Below are 6,000 nucleotides of genomic sequence, written 5' to 3'. Positions count from 1 at the left end.
TTACGAAATGTCAGATAGGAACAACCCCAGTGGTCGAACTAAAACCCCTGTGGTGTTTTTGTCGACTAAGCGAACGTCAAACATGATCAAAAGTGTCAAGGTTCATTTATGGACCAAATTTTTAAATTAAAGTTTAAACATGATATAGCCATTATTTGAGCGGGAAAAATTGCTAGAGTAATTACAGTAACATGCTTTTTCGTGTTATTAAATAAAAACAAGATATCATTACAAATTTTAGGACCCAATTTATATTGATTTGAAAAAGTATCACTGTTCGCGCCAACATACATGAAGAATGCTGATACTTTTTCAGCTGTGTCAGTCCAAAACCTACTGATTTTCTTTGATTCAAAATCGTGAGATGAATTAGCAACAATCATCAACGGTGCGTATACATTTCAATGACGGCCTACTTCGCCTTAAGGTTGCATTACCAGAAAATATGAAAGTTATTGCCAACTTTATGCAAAGCATACATCACCCGAATGCGTTTTTGCATCAAACGATGCGCTTTAAAGCCTGATTTGCTGCTGAAAAGGAATCGCTAAAGAAATTTCTCGCCGATTCCTTGCATACATTTTCTACAGCGACTCCCATTTGAACTGACAGTTCTTTTGAACTGCGTACTGCGATCAGAAAAAAAGCGCATTCTTGATCGATTCCTTGCAGAAATTTCCCATGCATCAAGATAGGCCGAGAAATTACTTGTCAGCAGCGAATCAGGCTTAACATACCAAGAAATTCCGCCCAACAAACTACAAACACAGTGGATCGGCTTATTCGGATCAACATCCAAACATTGAGTGCAATACTTAAGTTTTTGAGATTTTTTTTCACTATGAATCGAAAGACGATGTCATTAGCTAGCGTTTCATAAGAAAAACGCAACAGAAGATGGTTATGTTGTTTTATTTACGAGACAGTAAACAAAGAGATCCTCTCAGTGTAAGATAGGTTCTTTTGAGAAGTTACGTTAGATTTATTTCCGTGCACAGCATGTTGTGATTCATTCATAAAAACTCACAAACACTACCGTTGTTTTCCTAGCCGAAATGCTGTCAGTTTGTACCGTTCGTCGTCGCCGCCGTCTGTCTACTACGACTAGCCAGTTAGTCATTCATTGTCATTCATTCGTGCTTGTTCTGCTGAAGAGTCGTCGCGTTTCGAAGACTGTGAAGTGAAGATTGGTGTCTGATGGTGGCTGTATTTTTGTGCTGATGATCGCTGGATGTGTGTAGGTTGATAAAAGCCTGGCTGAAGGAAAAAAATAATGACGTTCCAGGCCCAGCATTGATTTGCAGCAGTTAGCTAATTCGTAAATATCAGCTATTTGCTCACTATGCTTCGAAATGGAGAGCAGCTGGCTGGCGGAATTGTTCGGTCAATAGTTCGATGAAGTGACCTTTGAAAGGGGTTGTCTGGAAAAGAACACAGTTCCATTAGCAAGGAAGGGTCCGAAATCCCAAAGTAGTTTTTAGATTGTTCGTCCATTGGGAAGGGGTGTACTTGTCTATTGTCGTCGGTTCGTACATATGTGTGCTTCCTTGGGGCGGTGAAGTGTTTGAGATTAGTAATATGGTTTTGTTTGTGCCTCGGAACAACCCCGTCGCCATCGTATGAGTCGTGGACGTCGTCGTCGCCAGAGGCCAGACTGTGATTGATACATGATAACGCAAAACAACGACGGACAGTCTTCTCTCATCGCGTCGCTATGCCATCCACTGTCCGTAGTGCAAGGAAGTGATGGGTGTTCACGTTGAAAATTGTCCAAATATGATTGAAATTTACATTTTTCAATTTTATTGAAATTACTCTTTTTTCACACAATCATAACCCAGAAATATCTAATCCTAAATACTTGGGGAAGTTTTAATTTAAAAATCTGGGATCGAATCCCTATCCCCAGTTAGTCACTTACGGCGTTAAGGTCATAGTGACGACTTCTATCGGAAGAGAAGTAAACCCGTTGATCCCTGGATGTCCTAGCCCACGGATAAACAACTTCTTCTTTCTTTCTTGGTGTTCTTATAATACTAGAAAGTAAAAAGAGACCAAAGTTCAATGCAAGACTCTAAAAAGTCTCTTTTTAACTAGAAGTCTCTGTTTCAATAGAAATGGTTTCAACAATCACTTATTCTGCTTGCAGTGAATAAGCTCACAAGTTCTACTGGTTCCTATGAAACCTTCAGAAACTAATACACGACTATTCCACTGGTTCTTTAGGAATTTCTGCTCAGATTCCTTGAAGAAATGTTTCAGGAATTCTTTCAGTTATTTATTCAAAGATGCCTTCTGGCATACTTTCAGAGACACCTCTAGAGATCCCTTGAAAAAATTCTCTAAAGATTCCTCCACCACAACTCTTAGAAATTCTTCCAGTTGTAAACTGACACTTATATTGAGCTATTCGGTAATCCAATCCGCATGGTTATTAAATTAATTAACTCATTACGCGTGGTAAAGATGGACAAATTATGGGTGAAATTATGAAAAAATTTTGGATTATTGGATTGGATTACCGAATAGCTCAATATAAGTGTCAGTTTATATTAGAGTGTACTGCCTCTCTGTAGTAGTCATGTCGTCACTTGAGTGAGAACGACACGTTGATAGCCTTCCCACATCTTTACTCTTCCACAATACAGTTGTTGTGGAAGCGATGTAGGTACGATAGGCAAACAGTTTCAACACTAAACAAATCGCACTCGCTCGCTCCGCGTGTGTAGGAACATGAGATGGATGGATATTGGTTATGAAAGGGGTCCGCGTGGTCTGTAGGGATTTGAATTCTAAACTTGTAACCAACTCAGTTATTGGGTCACCAAGTGGCTCGGTAGCTTAGTTGGTAAAGCGCTCGTCTAGCATACAAGAGTCCTGGGTTCAAATCCCAGCCGAGCACGTGGATTTTTTTCATAATTTCACCCATAATTTGTCCATCTTTACCACGCGTAATGAGTTAATTAATTTAATAACCATGCGGATTGGATTACCGAATAGCTCAATATAAGTGTCAGTTTATATTAGAGTGTACTGCCTCTCTGTAGTAGTCATGTCGTCACTTGAGTGAGAACGACACGTTGATAGCCTTCCCACATCTTTACTCTTCCACAATACAGTTGTTGTGGAAGCGATGTAGGTACGATAGGCAAACAGTTTCAACACTAAACAAATCGCACTCGCTCGCTCCGCGTGTGTAGGAACATGAGATGGATGGATATTGGTTATGAAAGGGGTCCGCGTGGTCTGTAGGGATTTGAATTCTAAACTTGTAACCAACTCAGTTATTGGGTCACCAAGTGGCTCGGTAGCTTAGTTGGTAAAGCGCTCGTCTAGCATACAAGAGTCCTGGGTTCAAATCCCAGCCGAGCACGTGGATTTTTTTCATAATTTCACCCATAATTTGTCCATCTTTACCACGCGTAATGAGTTAATTAATTTAATAACCATGCGGATTGGATTACCGAATAGCTCAATATAAGTGTCAGTTTATATTAGAGTGTACTGCCTCTCTGTAGTAGTCATGTCGTCACTTGAGTGAGAACGACACGTTGATAGCCTTCCCACATCTTTACTCTTCCACAATACAGTTGTTGTGGAAGCGATGTAGGTACGATAGGCAAACAGTTTCAACACTAAACAAATCGCACTCGCTCGCTCCGCGTGTGTAGGAACATGAGATGGATGGATATTGGTTATGAAAGGGGTCCGCGTGGTCTGTAGGGATTTGAATTCTAAACTTGTAACCAACTCAGTTATTGGGTCACCAAGTGGCTCGGTAGCTTAGTTGGTAAAGCGCTCGTCTAGCATACAAGAGTCCTGGGTTCAAATCCCAGCCGAGCACGTGGATTTTTTTCATAATTTCACCCATAATTTGTCCATCTTTACCACGCGTAATAGAGTGTCCATTTCCCGGCCATTTTGCTCGTCCCGGGATTCGGGACAAAAATCTATGCTTATCCCGGGAAATCCCGGGATCCCGGGATATATAAAATTTTCAGTAAAACTAGCATTTTGGTTGAAATGGAAGCACAAATTTAACAATACAATTTTTTTTTCAATGAAATAAACAGATAATGTAACTTTTCAAAATAATATGGTAATTATAGCAAATCATATTAGAGATAACACTTTCTTATTCTGATGAAGTAGCCTAACAAAAATCAAAACTTAGCTTGACTAATTACGGGTTTGTTATGGATCTTATCAAATTCTCTATAACACTTATGAATGGAAAAATGAATAATTTTAAAGTAATTTGCTTCAAACATTAGAAAAATCATAAAAACTTTAGAACAAAAGAAACGATTAAAGATCATTGAAGATATAGTAGATCATGCTGAAAGTTAATTACTGAAAATTATTGAGTGAAGTTTATAGCCGTGAATCGCAAGTCAGTCCCATCTGCATTTCGGTCAAAATTGAGTTGATATCAGTTTTTATTATATCTTCTAATGATCATTCAGTTGCACTAACGAGAAATCTTTTTTGTTTTTGTGAAATTAGGGAAAACACCAAGTCGAATTTTTTTTTTTTTTTTTTTTTTTTAAGGCACTCCGTGCTCGTGGCCACTACTGTGCCGGAATCAGTTTATCTGTATCTTCCTTACCGATACAGTTCTATTTTTAGCTAATCTATATTTACATCTGCTTTCACTCTCTTCTGCTCTTTTGCTCTCACTCCGAGCAGGTAGGAGAGTGCTCTGCTGTTGGTCCAATCGATTTCCATAAGCCATAGTCCATTGCTCTTGCGGTTCGTTTTGCCGTGTTCCTGAGTCGTTTGAGGCTAGCTGCCTGCGAAGTGGGTCAGTTTGTCTCAGTCACCATCTGATACTGACGGAGGATGGATGTGTTCCCCTAAGCACGGTCCTCCGTGCGGCGTCTTCTGGTGGCTGGACGGGTTATTTTTTTTTGGAGGGGCTGGGAATTGAATCCATGACCTTCCGCTTATGAAGCGAAAGCGTAACCTCAAGGCTACGGACCCCCCTATTTTCGCATCGTGTCACACAAAAATGAATCATGATTAGGTTATCTTTATATTTTTTTAGAAAGGTAACAGAGTGAAAGACAAATTATGAAAGTTTCATAAAGATCGAAACATGTTCCAACTTGCTGGATTTTTTTATATTTGTATGGAAAACGTGATTGAAAACTTCTCAGTCAATTTTCTCAATACCTACTTTTTACAGATGGTACTGACTTGTGTACTTTCAAATTTGTTGTCTCAGCTTAATAAACAGCTAATGCTGAGAAGAAAAGCATTAAAACTTTGCAACTAGCCAAATAAAAGTGTGTGTTTCTTACTTGGTAAATTGATCTTTTCATGAAAACGATTACTTGTTTATTCTCTTTGTCATTATGCATTTCTACTTTATCAAATAAGGTTGATAGTGAGGAAAAATGTCATTGTTTTTCATTGAAATTTAGTGGTTTTCATCAAATTCTACGTACATTTCGGGAATCCCGGGATTCCCGGGATGTCAGAAAAAAAAATCCCGGGAAACGGGAAATCCCGAAATTTGTAAAATCCCGGGATTTTTTGTCCCGGGATGTCCCGGGATGGACACTCTAACGCGTAATGAGTTAATTAATTTAATTCTTCCAGTTGTGTTTCGAGGAATACTTCAACGCTTCTACCTCCTGTAATTTTCACAAAGATTGCTGTGAAAATTTTACCAGAGACTATCGCTGGGTGTCTACTAGACTGATGAAAATTTTGAAGTTCTTGCTCCACTATGCTTGAACGGTGTCAATTATGATGAAAATCATTCCCCCTTTATTTTGCTTGATTTGGATGAAATTTAGTTGTGCACACTCCATTTGAAGTTTATATGGAAATTACTATAAGAAAAGCCATTTTTTGTGTTCAATCCTCTAACTGCTCGTCAAGATAATCTATGGAAAAGTGAACAAACTCTTCTCATGTGAAATCTTCCTAGCTACAACTTTGTCGAAGACCATATTTTGAACTTCTTCATTAAGCACAGGGGAGCTAAAATTT

The 6,000-nt window shown here is 38.9% G+C and overlaps 1 protein-coding gene across 7 annotated transcripts in view; it reads left to right on the top strand.

The window, feature by feature from the left end:
- The first annotated feature begins 1,057 nt into the window (after positions 1-1,057).
- The window catches only part of LOC5568449 (sorting nexin-17), a 59,674-nt gene continuing 54,731 nt past the window's right edge, over positions 1,058-6,000 (top strand). For 3 of the 7 annotated variants that reach the window (XM_021850671.1, XM_021850666.1, XM_021850668.1), the window contains exon 1: positions 1,058-1,237. The gene's annotated coding sequence lies outside the window, so the exon portion shown is untranslated. Of the gene's footprint in view, positions 1,319-6,000 lie in introns of all 7 variants that reach the window. The other 4 variants (XM_001652231.2, XM_021850667.1, XM_021850669.1 and 1 more) reach the window with 3 other exon arrangements.

Source organism: Aedes aegypti, chromosome 3, assembly GCF_002204515.2.
Source record: "Aedes aegypti strain LVP_AGWG chromosome 3, AaegL5.0 Primary Assembly, whole genome shotgun sequence".
Classification (NCBI taxonomy): domain Eukaryota; kingdom Metazoa; phylum Arthropoda; class Insecta; order Diptera; family Culicidae; genus Aedes; species Aedes aegypti.
Note: the sequence above shows the minus strand (reverse complement) of the source record. Positions and strands in the feature narration are given on the sequence as shown.